Raw genomic sequence first — 22,312 nt, forward strand, 5'->3', positions numbered from 1 at the left:
CTGACCAAATACGTGCCAGAATTCTGCAATGACAAAACTCAGTAGATGTGATGAGTTTTAGCACAGATATATAGCTAGATGGACATACTAACAAATGACATTTACACAGACATACACACTGTGCACATAGGTTTTACAGCATGCAAAAATGAATTTCAGCAGTAGACTCTTTTGGAATTCCAATAGTAAATGACTTCTTTTCTTTTTTTTTGCCCAATATTTTAGAACCACGTGGTCGGTTAGAAAAACAATTTTGCTAGCAAACAACAATTTTCAGATTATCAAATGAAGAAACCATATTTTGATAAACTCCAGTGGGATGCCATGTTGAGGGGGGTGGCAGGAGGACACAAACACTCTAATAGAGAACAGGTGGCATGGCATAATGGCGCCTGAGCTGATGCCTGTTAAACCCAATATTCACCACGTGGTCAATGCTAGAGAAAAGAACTTTTAGATATCTTTGCTGACAAAGCAAATTGGTGGTCAAGCCTCAGTTTCAGAGGTCTGTGAAAAGAGGCAGCTTTGTGAGCAAGGCACACAACGATGGTACAACTTGGGAATTTTATAAAGTAAGCAAGTAAGCAGAAAGATGAGAGAGAGAGGGAGAAAAAGGAAGAGAAAGAGAGGAAAAGAGAAAGAGAGAGAGCCTGAATATAAGTGACTTCTAACCAATTACCATTGTAGTGGCAAAAACTGTATCTGAGCGAGTATTTCGAGCAGGCCTCATTGTCAAGAGGCATGCTAGCAGTTTCCCGGCTCGGGTGTGACTGTGATGCAAAACCCAAAAAGCTCGGGAGGGAGGCGCCTGGTGAGTGAATGAGCTTACCGGGCAGAAGCGGCAGGCAGAAGCGGCAGAAGCAGCGGACGGAGCGGCAGAAGCGGTGGACGGAGCGGCAGAGAACCCGAGCAGCAGCAGTTTCACTCACCAGGGTAGACAAGTGGTGTGGAGGTGGAGGTGGATGTGGAGGCCAGCAATGGTATTAGTGAAAAGTGCCGCGTGGCTACTCGCAGCAGTTCGGTTTGCGGAAAAAGGGCCGTCAGGACTGGGGATACTCCCAGAAAAAGAAGAAAAATAGATGGGAATTCTGCCTGTCCTGACTCTTAAGCCCTTCCCAAGTCACGGCCCCATATATGTTAGGTTTTTAAAGTAGGTAGCCGGTAAAGGAGAACGCCACGTGGTATTCAGGCAGGAGAGAACGTTTATTACCGAACTGCTGGCCTGTGGCCAAGATGATCCATGGCCGGAGAGAAGGGAGAGAGAGAGAGAGAGAGCGACCCCCACCCAGCCCTGCTTTATTTAGGGCAGGGGCACGGGGTGTGGCCAGGTGGATTAGGAGGTGACCTCAGGGAAAGGGGAGGTAACTGCCTCCAGGTCTGCAGGTTACCCAGGTAACTGGGTGGAGACTTAATGAGGTGGGGGCATCTGCATGTAGCCCTCAGGGAGAGGACCTAACACTCACATTCTCCCTTTGTTCCTAGTCCTTATATCTATCTGCACATTTGTTCTCTTAAAAACTAACAGTAATAGCCTGGTGCCAGTGGTTGACTCCTATAATCCTAGCTGCTTAGGAGGCTGAGATATGAGGATTGCAGTTTGAAGCCAATCTGGACAAGAAAGTTCATGAGACTCTTATTACCCATTAACTACCAAAAAGCTGGAAGAAGAGCTGTGGCTCAAGTGGTAAAACACTGGCTTTGAGCACAAAAAAGCTCAGGGACAGTGGTCTAGCTCTGAGTTCAAGTCCCAGGACCAGCACACACATAAAAAATTAACAGATTTACCCAGTTCTCAGGGGTTAAACTTGGAGAGCTGGTAGATACCCTTTTAATCCACTTCAATCATTTAATGCCTTGCTATTGCAGGTATGGAACACAGACCAGTACTGCTGCCATCACCTAGGAAGGGTGTTACAAAGCAGAACTACTGAATCTGAGCCGGAGACATACAAAGATCCCTGGAGATTAACATTCACATTGTGAGCAGCACTTCATGACTACACATAGAGCTCCTTGAATAATGTATTGCACGATTCTTTATGTCACATAAAATATTTATATGTGGTATCATGTTATGCACATGATACCAAGTTGTTCTCAGAGAGAGAAAGAGAGAGAGAGAGAGAGAGAGAGAGAGAGAGAGAGAGAGAGAGAGAGAGAGAGAGAGAGATATTGACCTGGGGCTTTGCACATGCTAAGAAAATGCTGCACTATGTAAGGTATACCCCCAAATCCTCTAGTACATTCCTCTATTTTATTAAAACTTTTGTTATTATGAAGATAATACAGGCCAATCTAGCAATTACCTGAATTTCCAGGCTTTAATCTGTATAGATAAGATTTTTGGAAAGTGTTTCTCTGTGCATGAAGAAATCAAGGCAAATATACCAGAAATCAAGTGAAGAATTGATATTGCCAAAAGATATTCAGACCTGGCCTATAGCAAGTCTATGATTCTTTAATGCTCAAAGTAATCTTTCTAGACCTGTGCATACAAGAAGTGAATAGTAGTAAGGTTAATAATAAAGAAATAATAATCTTCTAGAGCCAGGGGCCAGATGACAGTGGACAGACAACCCTGTTTTCCCCATCATCTTTTTTCTTTAATTTTTATTGTTATTGTAAAGGTTATGTACATAGGGATTGCAGTTACACAAGTCAAGTAAAAAGTGCATTCCTTTTTGACAATATCACCCCTTCCCTCACTCTCTCCGAGTTCCCCATGGTCATTGTTAACTTGCCTCTTACAAGTCAGCTGAGATTGTGCAGAAGACGCCATTGCCCCAGAAGATAGTGCATAGGAAGAACTGGATTCCCGAAGACTACAAGAAGAGAAATTAAGCCATCTTCTTTAAGTCCTACTGACAGACGTCCACAAACATTTCCCTAATTTCTGTTCTCACATCCCTTTGTCGGCCTGGAAACACAGTGACAGTGACCAGAGTGCCTTGGGAATTGGTCATAGAGAGGAATGAAGAAGCAGGAATTCGGGGGGGGGGGCGGGTGGCAGCAGCTGGGTACTCAGGAAGAATTTGACATCAGTAGGGTATCTTCCTGACATGCTGGGAGATTTTATCATCTTCCCATCACTGAGCCTGGGAAGGACCACAGGTAAACATCTGTCTTCAGTGGGAGAGAGATGGCTCAGAGATCCTTGAGAAGACCATTTTATATGTAAGATTCCTTTGTTTCCTTCCCTTTCACCCCTAAGTAAGTATCATCATGAAAATACTTTATCATAGAGTTCAGCCAATGGAAAATTATTCTCATTCTTTGCAAGAAATATAAGGTCTTTATCGTATTCCACATCAACTACACTGAACATATTATGTCCATCATCTGTACAGAAAGTAGAACAGGGCTCAGAACTTCTTAAATACATAAGAGTAATGGAAAGTATTTACCTGCCACACACAAAAGCAAATGCATATTCTGAAAGAAATAGGGTAAAAACATCTAAGGCCCTCTACTTGCATTTCCTTGGGCTTCATAAAGGAATTTCTAACTAAAGTGTTCATTAGCTAGCAGAGTATTTCTCCCCAGCAGCAACTTCCCCTCCATCGCCCTCTGTGAGACCTGTCCCCGTCCCTCAGCATTTCTGTGGGTGACACACCTCTGTGGGCTCTGTGAAGACACTGGCATCACATACCTGCAGCTGCGTACTATGTAGCGCTCTGCAGCAATGGCCATCGGGAGTGATCAAACCGATTGCAGCAAATGAGAACTATCCTGCCCAATTTCCTTCCACTTTTTTCCCCTGCCAACTAATTTTTGTTGCAAGAAGTACATTTGACCGAGTTGCCCTCTTTATCTGATGGGGTTATGTGCCAAGCATTGGCTTTTGCTCACATATATCTTCCCTAAATTCAGAATGTGGCAAGTAGAATGGACTCCACATATGAGGAAAATAAGTGACAATAATCGATCAAGGTCCTAAAGATAGTGCAGGTTAATAAATTCCTTGCAAGTAGAAATATAATTTAGGAAGGTTTTTTGGTATACTTACAATGATCAGTGTATATATTATCCTTGTCTGCCTATTTCTCTTCCCCTCTACCCACTCTCTCTCATGCCAGTCCTCAGTCACTCCTCAGTACTCAGTGCAATGTCTCATATCATTTCTATTCAAGATTTGCTATCACTGGAACCTCAGCTTAAATTTCATACTTTACAAATGAATAAAACAGTCTCTTCCTTTTGCTATTTTCTATTGTTGCTATACCATAGCCACTTCTCTAGCTAGTTACCTAAGTGTTCACCATTTGTTGGCTTTACATATGTCACTGGAGTTGGTTTCCCCAAAAACTCATGAGGAAGACTAATTACTACACCCTTTTGCCCCAGAAAATCAATATGAAAATATATGAATCTTCTTGGTCAACTACTAATAGGAGATTCACATTCCATATTTCTGCTCTAAACTTATGATACATTTGCACACTGCTATGATTCAACTGTGCCAACCCCTTACTTGTCCCATTTCTAATACATTTGCTTCCGTAACCACCTCCTAATTCTTGCAACACCCCAGACACATCAGGTCTCCTGTCAATATCAGGTGAGGGACTCTGGTTTGCACACAGTCTTAGCATGTACAGGTACACCACTGCTTGTCTCCATATGTGGCCACCTGTTTGCATGTATGTGTGTATGCCTAAACTTGCATCTGTGTGTATTTGTGCCTGTAGAGATCAAGAACAAAATCCAGGCTTCTGTTCCCCTTTCCCAAATCAAAAAAAAATGTTTCCCAAACACTTACATGGTATAGAATTTAAAGAACAGGGAAGAGTTATTCAAGACATCAATATATTCCACGAAAACTCTCATACTACTATTTTTTTTCTATCTTTTCCTTTAGGTCAGAGGTTAAGAGAATGGTCAACCACTTCCCTGTAATCTGCAGTAAATAAGTAAGATGATTGAAAAAGAGAAGTAACATTACATGGGCACTTTTCTCCTTGACTTTGGCCCATGGGTCAGGACTTATAATGTGATTTGCAGTTAACATTAGGTCTGGGGTCCATTGACATAGAACTTAGGCCCCTTTCTACTGTCCCTCCAGCAAAAGTGGTTGACCCAAGCATTGTCACATTTCAGTATAGTAGGACTGCTCTTTGTCAAATGTCTGAAACCACTCCTTTTGTCAAATGTTAAAGAATTTCTGATGGGGGAAGGGAGGGGAACGAGGGAAGAGGTAACAAACAGTACAAGAAATGTACCCAAGGCCTAACGTATGAAACTATAACCTCTCTATACATCACTTTGAAAATAAATAATAAAAAAAAGAATTTCTGAGTCCTTAGAGGACCTACCTGGCTTCAAATTTCCCCAAGGCTTTCCCACCCAGCCAAGTCAGAGGTTGAACTAGTCCATGACTCTACCTTTGATGGATCACAGTTCTTCACAACATCCATCTCTCCTTCATGGTAGGCACAGACCAGGGTCAGGCCCAGACACAGGAGCAGTAGCTTCATTTTTGTAGTGGGTTATACTGTCTCCCTCACGAGTGCAGAGTCTTTTTCTGACAATTATTCAATGAAGTGCCTTGGTCTTCATATTCTTATTTTTTTAAATAAATGTATTTATTGTCAAAGTTATGTACAGAGGGGTTACAGTTTCATGCATAAGGCAGCGAGCACATTTCGTATCAAACTTGTTTCTTCCTCCCTCATTTTGTATACTTATTAAATCCACTTTAAACTACAAGTTTCTACCTTCCCTCCTCCACGTCCATGAAATAATCACTCATCAGTGGTGTGAAGCCAAGGATTGTTGCTGCATCTTGAAACTTAGCAATTAGTCTATCTTAAATTTATTTAATTTCCTCACAGTTACCAAAAAACATCCTCAGGCTTGGAAATATAGCTCAAGTAGTGGATGGCCTACCTTAAATGCTAATCCCTGAATCCATACCTCAGTAACACACACACACACACACACACACACACACACACACACACACAGAGAGAGAGAGAGAGAGAGAGAGAGAGAGAGAGAGAGAGAGAGAGAGAGAGAGAGAGAACATTCTTAAGAAAAATAGTGAATTAGCTAAGAATTGCCACCTGGACCAGACTTAGCATTGGATATAGAATGGACAATAGAATTGAAACTGCTATATTGAAAGTCAAATTTTATCAGCTAGTTTTTATCTGAGACCTTTAGAGTTCAATGTGAAACAATCTGGTAATTAAACAAAGTCTTATTCAAGGTCATGTGTGTAGAGGAAGCAAGGAGAGTAGGATTTTTCCAGAATGTTCTTACAAAGAAAACAGATACAATAAGAATATGCTTCATGGTAGTATAAATCTCATCTGCCCTGGGCCAGACATATAAAAATAATATTTGGATGCTCTGAATAATGAACATAAGGAAGAATGTGCTTTACAGATAATATTTCATTTAATCCACATAATAGCTCTACATGGTATGTAATGTTATCTTGTTGTTACAGTGGTGTGAAAAAAGATTCAAAAAGGTTAAGTAATCATACCAAGGTCACACTGCCAATAAGTGGGAGACGTCATATTTGGAGCTAGACAATCAAAACCCAGAGTCACTCCTCTCATTATTCTACTCCAGCCAGCAGGGCAGAAGGAGGATGGTGCCATAGAAGGAGCAGGGTGAGCAATGATGTAGACATGGGGGGCTGGGGAGAGCTGGGAATTGCTTCTAAAGATAGTCTGAATGTTTCTCAAAACATAAGGCACTCAGAAGAAATCTGCAGTGAAATCTTCATGTTGGAGAGACTGGAAAGGAGTCATGTGAGGACATGGCAGGACACAGAGCTTTTGCCATTGGAGAACATCACTCAGGACATGAGAAAGAATATCCTGCATCTATTTATATGAATTCACTTCCCCAGGCTCCACAGTGGGCACCATGCAAAGCCAGAACCAAGACATTGGAAAGAAAATGGAATTTCCTTCATAAGAACGCATTCCCATCAGACCTTCCCTTGTTAGAGGTATTGGATTTGGGCTGACCAGCCTGGAGACACTGATATATGGGAGGTGGAGTAGCATGAGCTGGAGGGCAATGGACCCTTCATCCCGGAATGAAATACTCACAATACCAGAAATCTACTCATTTTTATGTCACTGAAAGTTAGGTTTTCTGTAGCTATTCCTGAGGAAACCTGTTTTGATCGGTAGCACATCAAGCATTTGCTAGTAGCTGCCTTAAATGATTGGGGTTTCCTCAGATTGGGGTTCTTCAGGTGAAGCAGGATGACCCAACAGCACCTGACTAAGCCTGCTGACATTGCTTTCCTGGGCCTTGGAATTGAGGACCCCCCCCCCCCCCCGCATGCAAATGGGAAACCCAGGCGGCCAGCCAGGCAGTGAACAACTATCTTTTGTCTCTGACCAGGGGTCTCATGTCTTCTGCCCAGCATCCATGGAACTACAGCAGGCTCACTGGTTAGCTTTCATGGAGGGTCAGATCTCAGCATCTCTATAGTTCTTGAAAGGGAGTTTCTTTTTTTCTTTCTTCTTTTTTTTTTTTGCCAGTCCTGGTGCTTGAACTCTGGGTTGGGGGCTTCCTCTAAGCTCCTTTTGCTCAAAGATAATGTTCTACCACTTGAGCCACAATGTCAGGCTTTTTCTGTGATAACTTGGAGATTAGAGTTTCACAAATGTTCCTTCCTGAGCTGTCTTTGAACTGTGATCCTCAGATCGCAGGCTCCAGAGTGGCTAGGATTACAAGCTTGGAACACCAACACCTTACTTGCTGGAAGAAAAAGAACAAAGACTCTGTAGGATATTGCAAGAAAATCAATGCTTTTATGTACCTTAGATATACATAATATATTCAAGATTGAGACTGCCCTGCCTCAGTGGCACTCAGCTCTGCATGGGAAAGAAGCTAGGGAAACTACACCTTCCTTCCAGTCCCACTCAGCTACCTTAAATACAGCCAGTGGCCCAGTGGAACTTGCTCAGATCTGTCTTCTTCTGTTCGCATGGGTGCTGTGTTCTCTGCAGTTATATTTTGTGTGTGGAAACTGCATTAGCCCATCTCTTTTGTAGTTCACAGTGACTTGCAGTCCTCATGACAATCTTAAGAGACTTGGCAGTGTTTAGGGAAACATTGTCTAGGGTCTGAAAGGCACCCAGATCAGCCTTGATTTGCTACTAAGCTCATAAGGCAGAAAACCCCTAGACCTCTTCCTTATGAACCAAGGTACCAGCTGTGCATTATCTCCTGCTCCATGTTGGGTAATGCTATGCCTTAATTCAGAAGCTTCAAGACAAATTTACTTGGCTTTCTAAGGTAGACGTGATGGCTTCTGATGTTTGTTCAGGTGGAACTCTGGAGCATAGATGATATCAGTATTAAAGACTGGTCTAATCTGCTTAGTGCATAGATGAAATGGATTTGGTCTTATTTCATGCTGGCTATATTAACCCTAGTGGCTGGCTGCTTGGTGTCTTCATGCAAAAATCAGTCAGACCCACAGCAATAAAAATAAGGGAAACAGATATGTTTTGCATGGGAAAACCCAATCGCATTCCAATCCATCTTGTGAGGGCTGTGTCCAGCACCCTTTTTTAAAGATACTTGTTTGACACTCTAATAAAAGTAATAGCCTAGCATTGTCATTTACCTGTCCAATAGTCATTTCAAATCTAATAGCTAACTGGAAACTCTTGATCATTACCCAGACCTACAAGTCTTCACAGTTTCTTCTCAATGAATGTGCTGTGCTCTGTGTGTGTGTGTGTGTGTGTGTGTGTGTGTGTGTGTGTGTGTGTGTGTTTCCTGCTGCTTGGGCCAGAGATCTAAGGTGTTGATCTTTTTCCCTCTTGTTCTCATATTATACTCCTACCTATTATGAAATCCTGTATATTCTCTTTCAAAAATCCATACAGACCCTTGGCACTCTGAACTGTTTCTCCTGCTCCCACTCAGGCAATTCTGGACAATTTTCTGTCTGTGATCTCTACAGAGGTTGATGGTAAGGTAAAGTTTTTTCCCTGTGTACAAGATGTTACAAGCCTCCTTCTGTCTGGACTTGGCCACTTGTCCTGATGATCTCTTCATACTTGGCGTTTCTTTCCATGGTGGACATTGTACTTTCAACTTTCTCTGCTTGACTAACTCGGCCCTACTATATCCACTTGTCAACTTCAAAGGTCACAGTCATCCTGTTCTGTAATCATCTCCCTTTTCTTCCTCATCGCTCATCTTTGGGTGCTTTTACTACAGCCACCCCCCCCCCCCCGGCTTTTCATTCATGGGCTAATGAAGGTTTCAAGAAGGAGAACAGAAGGACTTCCAGGAAGATGGCAGAGGAGCAGCAGAGCCCCAGTTAAGCTCCCTCCAACATCCCAGTTTTACAACTTCAGAGAAACTTTTACTCTTAGAAAGACAGCCCAAGTAAGTTATAACAGTACAGGGATTCTGGCCAGACAGGAAAAATCGACTTTGCTGGCCTGATGTGAGCTCCAGGCGGCGTCCCACCGCCACGCAGGCACTGGCGCCTACACAGCGCCCTGCACTCCTCGCACCTAAAGCACAAAGTGGTGACCAGGAAGAAATCCTCCAGATGGCAGCAGACAGACGCGAATCACAGGCTGTGCATGGACAGGCCAAAATCACAGAGAAAGTGTGAGTTTGCCACAAAAGACATTCTCACTTGTGCCCACAGAGCAGCTTCTGGAAGCTAGCCCTTCCCCCACCACCAGAGCAAAGCACTATCTTTGAATCTGGCATAGACCTGGTCAAACCAGACTGGAACTAAAGTGGGCCAGGGGTAAGGGGGGGTCAGAGGAGCCATCTTTGAAAAGGGAAAGAGTAACTTATTGTTAAGAGCCAGCTCCGCCCAGGAGAACATCTCTCCCCCCCACCACCCTAGATGGGAGGATCATTCCCGGACCATGGCTCACAGACTCAGGTAAACTCAGCCAGAGATAACATGCCACCCCCCCCCCCCCCGTTGCTGAACCTGTGGTTGCCGATTCTCCAGCAGCAGGAATATATAAAATCAAACCAAAAGCAGCAAGCAGCTGCCAGCGGCACCAAACAATCAGACAGGAGAGTGAACAGTTCCTGAGACAGATAAACAGTCCCATAACAGAGGATGCCCTACCAGAAAACAGAGCTGAATTCCATAGCCAGCTCTGTCCAGGAGAAGGTCGCCCTGCCCACGAGGGAGGAACCTCCCTTAAGGCAAGTGGCTCTCAACCAGGTAAACCAGGCCTGAGGTGTTCTACCTTGCTGAGTCCACAGCCTATTCAGCAGCCAGGATACAAACAAGTCACCACTGGTGGACCAGTGGGAACCAGCACAAAGCCAAGCCAAGGCTACCACTTAGAGGCCTCCGAAAGGAAGTGCAGGAGGGAATCAAGAATCCATAACTACTTCATCTCAGACGCGTAAATCACAAAAAAATTACAAATTTTATGAAAGGTCAAGCCAACTTGCCAGCTCCAACAAATAGTATGACCGAAGAGGAGATGGAGAATAAAAAAAAACACTGGAGGCTAAGATAGCAGAAATGACCAAAAGCCTCAGGAATTACTTAAAAAAAAAAAAACAATTCCAGGAATTTAGAATGGATTTTCAAGGATCTTCAGGAAGTCAAGAAAGAAATGGAGGGGCTGGGACTATGGACTAGTGGCAAGAGTGCTTGTCTCCTACACATGAAGCTCTCAGTTCGATTCCCCAGCACCACATATTTGGAAAACGGCCAGAGGGGGTGCTGTGACTCAAGTGGCAGAGTGCTAGCCTTGAGCAAGAAAAGGCCAGGGACAGTGCTCAGGCCCTGAGTCCAAGGCCCAGGACTGGCCAAAAAAAAAAAAAAGAAAAAAGAAAAAAAAAGAAAAAGAAAAAAAGAAAGAAAGAAATGGAAGCAAAAATAGATACAGTCCACTCCTCATTTAATGATGACCTTAACAGCCTAAGGAAAAAAAATGCATGAAAAAATGGAAGCAAAATACAACTAAAAAAAGATGAAATTACCACAATGAGCGCTGATATGGCAAGCATAAACAGCTCACTTGCCTTAGTGCAAACGACACTCAAAACCATATCACAAAGCATTGAACATCTTGAATCTCAAGTCTCTCTTTTGGATGATGATTCAGCTGATAAGGACCAGAAGGTTACTGCACTCCAAGAAACTGTCAAACTCCAGGACAGACTAATCCAGGAGATAGGGGATAGGGAGAAAAGATATAATTTGCATATAGTTGGAATAGATGAAGGAGAGGAGTATCAGCAGAGTTATACAACTCATATTCAATAGAATAATTACAGAGAATTTCCCTAATCTCAAAAGGGAAACCCTCACCCAAATAACAGAAGCATATAGAACATCCAGCAGACCAGACTGTAGAAGAACTCCCCCCCCCCATACACATCATAGTCAAGGCCTCAGATTTTAACAAGGAACACATTCTGAATGCAGTCAAAACAAAGAAAGAACTATACTACAATGGAAAAAATGATTAGAATCAAGGCAGGCCTCTCCACACAGACATACAATGCACAAAGAGCCAGGAAGAACACCATCCAAGTACTCCAGGCCAACAACTGCCAACTCAGACTTAGATACCCAGCAAAATTAGAATTTACTTTCAAAGGAAAAACCAAATCGTTCCATATCAAAGAGAAACTAAAGGAATATGTAAACCAAAAAAGCCAGCCTTACAGAGCATTCTAACAGGCGAAAACCACCCAACAGAAAATGTACTGGACCTCCAAACAAAAACAGAAAAAAACTACAATAGCCAGAGCACAATAGAAAAAAAAGCTCAATAAAGACAAGAAAGAAAGGAAATGAAAGAAGCAAAACACAGCCTAACAGGAAAATGGAAGGGAAATAAAAACACCTATCCATTATCTCTTTAAATATAAATGGATTGAACTCTCCAATCAAAAGGAAAAGATTGGCAGAGTGGATTTGCAGACAAAATATAGAAATCTGTCGTCTTCCAGAGACCCATCTTACAGCAAAGGACAAAAAACAGGCTCTGAATGAAAGGATGGAGCAAGATCTTCCAAGCAAACACACCTACCAAAACTGCAGGGGTAGCCATCTGATTTCAGAAAAGCTAGACTTCTCATTAAAATCAGTTGAAAAAGATAAAGAAGGACACTATATATTACTACAAGGAGAAATGCAGAAACAAGACATCACCGTGATAAATGTATACTCACCGAACAAAAGAGGCACCAAATATTTCAAACAAATTCTTTCAGAACTACAGTACAACATAGACCCAAATACAATCATAGTGGGGATTTTAAAACTCCTCTCTCTCCAAGAGACAGATCCAACACACAGAGGATTAGCAAGGGAGCTGAAGGCCTAAGGAACACCATATCCTACAAGGATCTGACAGATCTGTACAGAGTTTTTCACCCTACAGAGACTCAATACACATTCTTCTCAGTAGCCCATGGAACATACTCCAAAATAGATATCATAGTCCATACAAAGAACCTCAGCAAATACAAGAGTATTGATATTATCCCATGTATTCTATCTGATCACAGTGGAATCAAGGTAGCCCTCAATAACAAAGGATACCACAGAAACTACACAAATACTGGGAGGATAAACTCCTCACTCTCATCTAACATTAGGGTGACAGAGTAAATTAAGGACAAAATTAATGAGCTCATAAGTGACAATGACGATGAAAATACATCACAAAGCAAGCTATGGGGTACAGCAAAGGCAAGATTATTGCCCTCAGCACACACATTAAAAGAATGGAATAAGAACAGGTAAATAACCTCATGATGCAGTTATAATGACAGGAGAAACAAGAAAAAATTGAATCTAAAACGAGTAGGATGAGAGAAATCACAAAGATTAAAGAAGAGAGAAATCTGATTGAGAATAGAAAGACCATTCAACAAATAAATAAAAGTAAAAGCTGGTTCTTTGAGAAAATAAGTAAAATTGACAGACCCCTTGCAAGAATTACAAAAAAAATGAGACTCATATTCGTAAGATCAGGGACTCCACTGGAAAAATTACAACAAATTGCCAGGATAATCAAACCATTATAAGGAACTATTTCCCCAACCTCTACTCACTAAAGAATGATTATGTTACAGAAATGGATCAATTCTTAGAGAAGTATACAAGGCCCAAACTGAATCAAGAAGAAATAAATCAACTAAATAAACCAATAACCTACAGCGAGATACAGGACGTAATCAAGAGCCTTCCAACAAAGAAATGCCCAAGCCCAGATGGATTCACCAATGAGTTCTATAAAACCTTCAGTGAGGAGCTAATACCAGTACTCCTCAAACTCTTTCATGAAATAGAAAGAGAGGGAGAAATCCCAAACTCATCCTATAAAGCTAATATACTCATCCTCAAACCAGGCAAAGACCCAAGAAAAAAAGAGAATTACAGACCAGTATCACTAATGAACACAGATGCAAAGCGCCTCAACAAAATATTAGCTAACAGGATCCAGAAACTGATCAAGAAAATTATACATCACGATCAAGTAGGCTTTATCCCACATACACAAGGATGGTTCCACATCCGCAAATCAATAAACATAATTCACCACATCAACAGAGATAAAACCAAGAACCACATCATCATCTCAGCTGATGCCCAAAAAGCCTTTGACAAAATACACCACCCATACATATTAAAAGCCCTGGAGAGAACAGAAATAGAGGGAACATTCTTTAAAACAATAAAAGCCGTAAACAACAGACCAACTGCTAATATCATTAAATGGGGAGAAACTAAAACCTTTTCCCCTAAACTCAGGAAAAAGACAAGGATGCTCATTCTCCCCGCTTCTATTCAACATAGTGCTAGAATCCCTAGCCAAGGCAATAAGGCAAGAGGAGGACATCAAAGTGATCCACATTGGTAAAGAAGAAATCAAACTATCCCTATTCGCAGATGACATGATCTTATAGCTGAAGGACCAAAAAACTCAGTCCCCAAACTCCTAGAACTAATAAACCACTTTGTCCAAGTTACAGGATACAAAATCAACCCACAAAAGTCAGCAGCTCTTCTGTACACCAGCAATGTACAAGCAGAAAAGGAAATTATGGAAATAATACCATTTGCAATAGCTAAAAAAATAATGAATTACCTAGGGATTAACCTAACTAAAGATGTGAATGACCTATTTAATGAGAACTATAAAAATCTAAAAAAGGAAATCAAAGAGGACACCAGGAGATGGAAAGACCTCTCATGCTCATTGGTAGGCAGAATCAATATAGTGAAAATGGCCATATTGCCCAAAAGGTTAGACAAACTCAATGCAATCCCCATCAATTGTCCAGCCACATTCTTCACTGAAATAGAGAAAACAACCCATAAATTCAAAAAGAACAGCAAAAGACTTAGAAAAGCCAAAGCAAATCTAGGCAAAGGAAGCAGCGCAGAAGGAATCACAATACCAGACTTCAAGCTCTATTTTATAGCCATCATAACAAAAACAGCCTGGTACTGGCATAAAAACAGACCTGAAGACCAATGGAATAGAATAGAAGACCCAGAAATAAAGCCACATTCTTACAGTCAGCTGATATTCAACAAAGGAGCTAAAGACATACAATGGAAAAAACATAGCCTCTTCAACTACTGGTGCTGGGAAAACTGGGCAGCCACATGTAGAAAAATAAAAGTGGTCCCTAGGCTATCACCATGCACCAAGCTCAACTCAAAATGGATCAAGGACCTCTACATTAGACCTGAAACCTCGAAACTACTGAAGGACAGAATGGGAGAGACACTAGAACTCATAGACACAGGTAGGAACTTCCTGACTATAGTTCCAGGGATACAACAGATAGGGGAGAGAATTGACAAATGGGACTACTACAAAATAAAGTTTCTGCACAGCTAAAGACATAGCCACCAAATGAGAAAGACAGCCAACCATATGGGAAAGGATCTTCACCAGCACAGCAGCAGACAAATGCCTAATATCCATCATCTACAGAGAACTCAAAGAAGTAACCCCCTCCAAACCCAGCAAAACAATTATTAAATGGGCAAAGGAGCTAAAGAGAGACTCCACGGGAGAAGAGATAAAAATGGCAAAGAAACATATGAGGAAATGTTCAACATCCCTGGCAGTAAAGGAAATGCAAATAAAAACAACCCTGAGATACCACCTCACTCCAGTTAAAATGGCCTATACTCGGAACTCAGGCAACAACAAATGCTGGAGGGGATGTGCGGAAAGAGGAACCCTTCTCCACTGTTGGGGGGAGTGCAAATGAGTACAACCACTTTGGAGAACAGTATGGAGATTCCTCAAAAAGCGCAGCACAGACATACCCTATGACCCAGTCATACCACTCCTAGGCATCTATCCTGAACAACAGGCCTCAAAATATCATAAAGACATTTGCACATCCATATTTATTGCTGCACTATTCACAATAGCCAAAATATGGAAACAACCCAGACGCCTCACTACAGAGGAATGGATTCAAAAAATGGTTAATGTGATGGGATGGCGGGGGGGGGGGGGGGGCGGAAAACCCCCATCCCTCCAAGAGTCCACCACTTAAGAGACAGTCTCAAGTAAAAAGATGGATTTATTGGGGAAGTTCCAGGTGGACTGGTCCCAGGTTTCAGAAAAATATGACACAAAACAGGATAGGGATACAGAGACTTACTTCCTGAAGATTTCCAAGTACCAACAAACCAATTCAGCTCCAATGGAGAGCTGAAATGGGACTCCAGGGGACAAACGAGACACAGGTCATGAACATGGAGACATGTGGCATGGGGTGATGGAGCCTGAGCTGGCCTGCCCCTAAATAGGGTCAGGTTCGGTAACCTATAGGACATGAGCTTGCCCCTGTCTCCTGGGATTCAGGAACTTCCATTACCTGGGGATGGGGCTTCCCTTCCTGCAGGAATACAGGCACACCCATCAAGAATTGGCCCTAGATTTGGCAGGGGTAGGGTGAGGGGTAGAGGGTGGGTGTTGAACCTGGGTAACTGCCGTCGAAATCAGGACACGGGGGATGCAAGGCGAGTGAACCAATGCATACTTTATTCCAAGAGGGCCAGGGTTTATATAGGGTTAGAAACCAATTTTACAATTACAGGGTAAAAGATCAATACAGCATGACATTTGTCTCAAATACAGAAGTGGAGGAAATTTCCTACTGTGAGGGTAGGAACTTGATACAAATGCCTTTCTAATTACAGGAGGTAGTGACTACAAAGATTATTGATATCAAAACAAGGAACTGTATACAACTGAGGTAGAACTATAATTATCTCCTAGCTACTATCTCCTTAAGGCTAGATAACATCAATCTTGACTTCTCCAAATACTTGTGAAATAACAGTGAGGAGACTTTCCTGTTTACAGTGAGAATCTAGTGAGGAGACTTTCCTGTTTACAGAGAGAATCTAACGCTAAAGGCAGCTGGTCTAGCAAGTCTCCTCAGGGAGACTTGCTAAGTAGGGGGAAAAAGGAGATTCTCACAACAACTGGTGGCTTCCTTTGGCCCACAAACACCAGAAATTCCTTACTGGGAATGTGTTCCCAAGGGCCTATTAGTGTGCTAATGAGGCATCAGAGTAACCGTGCCGGGGCTAAATTTTTCCACTGGTTGGAGACTTTAATTCTCCAACAATTCCCCCTTTTTTATTAATTTTCCACAGCCGCTTCTCTGGAAAGTTTAAGGGCAGTGAGTAAAACATCAGAGGAATTATTCCTAGTGTAACGCTTCATTATAGCTATGATAGAACAATATCCTAAGAAAAAGACACATATCATAAGTATTAAGGCAATAGAAGCACTTCCAACACTATGGGTAATACTTTGCCACCACCCCCTAGGGTCTAGTCCTTCTAAGGTCTGAGCTAGTCCTTGGGCTATGTCATCAATAGAGGAGGCATCTGGCAATTCCTTTTGAAAAGCTTCAAAAACCTCCCTGTACAAGCTTTGTTCACTTAACATACCATTTAGTAGGGCTCCATCTATAAGCATTTGTATATCATTCCATTCACATTCAGAGGCATTATATTTATAAGATGTTACACAGACATGACTAGAATTCCAATCGTAAGTCAAAAACAATCGTTGCTGTAAAGCCAGATATTTCTGTCCAAGCCAAAACACTCCTCCTTTAACAGCTTCTATCTCATCTTGAAGGTGGGCATTTACTTCCAGCTGGTGTTGCCACAGATTGTGGGAGTCCTGGTGCCACTGCACCATAAAGTCATGAGTTTGTACAGATTGTCGCAATGTGGCTCCGGATACTGCTGCAGTTGTAGCAATGGCAATCAGTCCAACAAGTCCTGCAATAATCAGTCCAATGGCACGACGACTCCTCCTCAGAAGCCGCTTGAAAAACTGCATTACCAATCCTTGTACAGGTCCTCCAGCCCAGGGAGGATGCATGCGAACAGGAACCCAAAGGGAGTTGCGCTGGGTTAAAATCATGATCCTATCTTGACTAAAATTAAAGGTGACATTGTTATTCAAACAAGTATACCATTTACAATTTATGCAGGTAATGGCATTCTTTGTTATGTTTATGGGGCCGACCATCAGTACTTGTGGAAAATGAACACAAGCAGAGATATTGTAGGTCTTTACAACTGTGAAGTTGTAGGAGGCCGAGGACCTTTTAGATCCTGAGTAAGTTCCACTGGCCAGCAATACGGGAGCCAGAGAAGCTGCTAATTTCTAGAGATGATGTTGTGGAGGAAATAGCCTGTTTCCATGGGCGAGAGCAGGCCGGGGGTCACTAAAGCCTGCTCCAAACCACCCTAAAAGCTGTTTAGCAGACATGGCATTGGACATGTTCATAGATAAAGTAGGGTCACAAGATGAGTTATATTCAGTGCAGTTTTTCAACCACACACCAAAAGGTCCCCAATCATACCAAGTATGCTGGGATGTATTCCAAATAGTTGGAAAAATTCCTCCACAACTTTCCCAACGTCTTTCAGTAAAGGTCAGGTTCAGATAAGTAAAATTGTCACATTTAGGCAGGCCAGCAGGGCTAGGATAATTATCTAATTTATAGGTATGAGATCCCACAGACCAGGAAGACAGTCTAATCAGCCGAGTTCTACTGGAGTTATATGAACCTCCATGCTGAATCCAATATTGATATCTAAAAGGGTAACATGGGGAATGGCCTTGACAGATAGCTTTAGAGAACTGAGAATAAGAGAAGTTAAATGATCTTTCCTCTTCCATAGGAAAGACTGGAATGCCAGACCCATAGGGGGAGAGAGTAAATTAGTAATAGATGTAAAAACAGAGACAGGGGCTTTTGTCCATAAATATGGACGTAATAAAGGAGGGTTAGAAATATAGGTCCAATACATTACCTCTGATGTAGCCCCTACAGGTTACCAGTGCACACCTGTCCATTTGAATGGCCTTATCACTTGAATGAGAATGTCTCACCCCCTTGATGGACAGAGGGGTGTTTGTTGCTGGATCCACTGGAGCAGGTGCTAGAAAGATGGGCTGTCTTCTGTAGAAACATAAGCATACCCTCGCCCCTGGGTTAACAACTCCCTGGGGACCCAATCTAGCCCAACCCCCAATCTAATCCAAACTGGCTGCTGTTTGTTTTGCATAGGCTGAGCCAGGAAGTGTTGCTCAGCTCTTGCTAAAACATCTCCTTGAGACAAATTTAAAAAGTTAAGGACAAATAATGCTTCTGCAATAACAGCTCGGGCTGTTTTATAAATACTTTTCATAGAAGTTGCATATCCCTCAGTACTATCCATACTCCCCCTCTTTAGTTTTGTAATTTGTGTTTTTAATGTATAATGAGCTCTTTTTACTATACCTTGACCTTGAGGATTGTATTTAATTCCTGTAACATGAAAAATGTTATGAAATTCTAAAAATTTTCATACTTGTTTACTGGAATAAGCTGGTGCATTGTCAGTTTTTATTTGAGAAGGAATCCCCATGACTGCGAATGTTTCTAGTAAATGTTGAATGACATGAGCCCCTTTTTCCCCTGGTAGAGGTGTTGCCCAAATAAAAGAAGAATGTGTATCAATGGATACATGCACATATTGTAAGCGGCCAAATTCAGGGATGTGTGTTACATCCATTTGCCAAATTTTATTAGGAGCAGTTCCTGACGTGTCAATTAATTTTTGAGGGCTACATAAATCCGAATCTCCTTGAAGAATGGAAAATAGGTTAGGAATTCTGGGAATTCCTAAGGAAGGGCAAAGCCAATTGCTGTCCCTAGTAACTTTTGAAAATTATTAAGAGTTTCAAACTCTTCAGTACGAATTTTTATTAATTGGGGGGTAATTACTTGTCTTCTAACTAAATATCCCAGATACTTAAATGGTTCTTCTGTTTAAATGAATTTTATCAGGGGCAATTATTAAATTATACTGTTGAAAGTCTAAAGGCAAAATTTGTAACAATTTTGATACAATATTTTTATCAGGTGCAGCAAATAATAAATCATTTTATTGAAAACCTATAAAACAAACTGGAGTAGTAATTAAACAATCATCTTGATAGCCATCGTTTTCCTATATCCAACTTAAAACAAACATTTTAAATTTCATATCTCAGAATACATTTTTGATCTCAAGTCTTTTACCAAGCCTGGTTGTATTAAAAGAAATCTGGAGCCTAGGTATCACCCATTGCTTCATGCTGCTTGTTTTTCACTTCCAAATTTCTTATCTAGAAAGGCATTCTAAAACCTTTTAAAGTAGAGGCTTTCACACCTTTACCTCAGCCTGTATTTGCATAGAAAAACTGAAGCCCAGGGGGCACATTGCCTCCTGGTTGTCTGCTTTAAAAGAGCCATTTTCCTATATACAGAGAGTTAATGAAAGTTGTGTACTTCTATCCCCCATTAGTTTATATACTTTAAAATATTTACCTGATTATATGTGACTTAAGATAGTTAATCTTACTGTTACAGTACAGTTTACACTTAAGAAATTTAGTACCTGATTTATTAAAGTGATACCCAAAACAATTGTAACAAGAGTACACTTAGCAGTGTGCCCCAGAATTATAACCATGAGATTTCAGAGTTAGCATATTTGCCTTTTTGATACATCCAAATTGCAAACCTGTACAGAAATCGAGTTATATCAGGTAAATAAACTTTTAACTCTCCTTTAAGATATTCCAATTTTAATCCATCCTAAGGGGCAGTTTTAGAAGTATCAGTCAAATCATACATTTTACCCTGAGGTTTCCAATGTTTATACCTGAAAACAAAAGAAATAAAAGAAAGGCCTCCATTGGCCTGTCCTATAGAATGGGCCTATCTCCATCCTACTCCTTAGAGCTTGATGAACTGCCTTGGGGCCAGCTTGCCCTCTCCCACTATGAATGGACGCCACCCTATGGCTGTCCCATCACGTGGATCGGCTAAACTGCACTTTTGTCAGTTTACCCCTCACTACTGAGGATAGGTTCAAGGGCCCATGCTAAGTTCTTATTTATTTATTTATTTATTTATTTTTAACCATGAATTAAAGAATTTTTTAACTATAGTTCCTTTTTAAAATAAAGTAATAATCCTTTAAAGCTTTTGGTAAAGCCCAAACTCGATGATCTTTTGAAGTTTAAAGTTAAACTAACCTATTTTTACATCATACATTTTTAATCTTGAACACATTCACACCCACATACATTTGTGCGCACGCGCACACACACATACATACATTCACATATGTAGGTATTAATGTAAACAGAACTTAAAAGCAGTCCAAACAACTATCAGCCGTACATTTTTTAGTGGCAAAAAGGTATATTTTCCAATCTTACTCTTGTAATGACCAAAACTTAAAACAAAACCTTTAATGAATGATTTTAGCATTGTTTAGTCTTATTCGCTAGGGCCTATTAGTTTTAGCAAAGTATCTTAGCATACTAAACACTTTTTAGCTGAAGATAACTGGGTTGGGGTCCCCTGGAGTATTACTGAGTCCACCTAGCACTTGACTCTTAGTGTTTACTCTCAGGCTAAGATTAGCCTAGCCGGCTGTTTGAACTCAGCTCTTAGCAGCCTGCACTTTTTCTGCCTTCTTGCAGAAGGAGACACAGTACCTAGTAAATGTTTTGCCCATAGACATGTAAATGGACAACAGAAATAAGGGAAACAAAAGTTTATGTTTAAAACTGGTACCAATCTCAAAGACAAAACTAGTCAAGACAAAACAGAACATAGAAACAGAGGCTTTTACGCCTTGGATGGCATGTCCAGCGTCCACAAGCTGCCAGCCAGAGTGATGGAAAGTCCATAGGGCCCTGAAAATTTTCAGGGGGATCCTCCCCAGTGGAGATTTCCATCCCCTGGCAATCAACCTGCCGAGGCCACCCACCAGAGGACTTTTTTCCCAATTTAGCACTCCACACGAAACACAACTAATCAAACAAGGACAAAGACACATGAAACATGTAGCGCAGGCGCAAATTAAAAGTGTAATTGCAGTAAAAATTCTCTTGAGAAGTAAAAGAAAAATCACTAGTCCTTCCCCAATTCCAGGCTGATGGACTAAAACAGGGAGTGTCAGCTCCCCTGCTAGTGCCTGGTTGTAAAGAAAAGATGATGGGGAAGCCTCCTTCACTGGAAGGGAGCCATGAGACGGCCCTGTATTACAGCTGTCCTAAATTGAGTGAATCTGGTCAATATCTTGATAATGACAGGGCTGTGCCACACCTCTGGTTGGAGGGGGTTCAATGACAGGAAAAGTTTGATAGCAAGAGAGAGAAGCAGAACCATAGGACTTAGTTTAATTAAAGTAAAAGTGGGCTCTGCGGCCACAATTATTTGTTCTTTACTTTCACCTTCCTGACTGCCCCTGGCAGATCGAAAGAGCATCTGTAGCACTTTGACTGCACTGCTGAGCTGCCTAAATTATCATCATTCTCTGAAGGAGCATAGGTAGAGGCTGAAGGCTTATTTGATGTTAATTTTTCTTTAACAAAACTGACAGGAGATAGTTCAGGTGTTGCCATGTCTTTTAGCTCCTGCCCAATTTGAGTTTTTACCTCCCCGGACAAATTATAAGCCTTCATAGCTTTTTCCACGTCAGCCTCTGGCTCAGCAGCTGATGTTATGATAGCATCAGGAGACATCATGCTCACGGCTGTATGTATTAATGCCCAAACAGACCAAAATGTAACTGGAACCTTGTCTCCACACTGATATTCATTTTCCATATTATTCTCTACTCGTTCCCAGACTTCTAAATCTAAAGTATCGCCCTCTGGGAACCATAGATTATACTCCACTACCTGTACACACTCATCTCTTTGTGAACACGAGACCATAGCTCCGTCCCGTTTCAATACATGGTGGATAAAATTAGAAAATGGAG

The 22,312-nt window shown here is 41.5% G+C and overlaps 2 long non-coding RNA genes across 2 annotated transcripts in view; one reads left to right on the forward strand and one right to left on the reverse strand.

Annotated features, from left to right (window-relative positions):
- Nucleotides 1-4,758: 4,758 nt before the first annotated feature.
- The window catches only part of LOC125346625, a 115,339-nt gene continuing 97,785 nt past the window's right edge, over nt 4,759-22,312 (reverse strand). Inside the window, exon 4 of the long non-coding RNA XR_007209983.1 lies at nt 4,759-4,897. This is a non-coding gene — a long non-coding RNA (uncharacterized LOC125346625). The remainder of the gene's footprint in view (nt 4,898-22,312) is intronic.
- On the forward strand, nt 5,382-21,812 carry LOC125346654. The gene is made up of 3 exons (XR_007209995.1): nt 5,382-5,506; nt 14,749-14,754; nt 21,801-21,812. It is a non-coding gene; the product is annotated as an uncharacterized LOC125346654 (long non-coding RNA).

The sequence above is a fragment of the Perognathus longimembris genome, chromosome 1 (genome assembly GCF_023159225.1).
Source record: "Perognathus longimembris pacificus isolate PPM17 chromosome 1, ASM2315922v1, whole genome shotgun sequence".
NCBI lineage: Eukaryota > Metazoa > Chordata > Mammalia > Rodentia > Heteromyidae > Perognathus > Perognathus longimembris.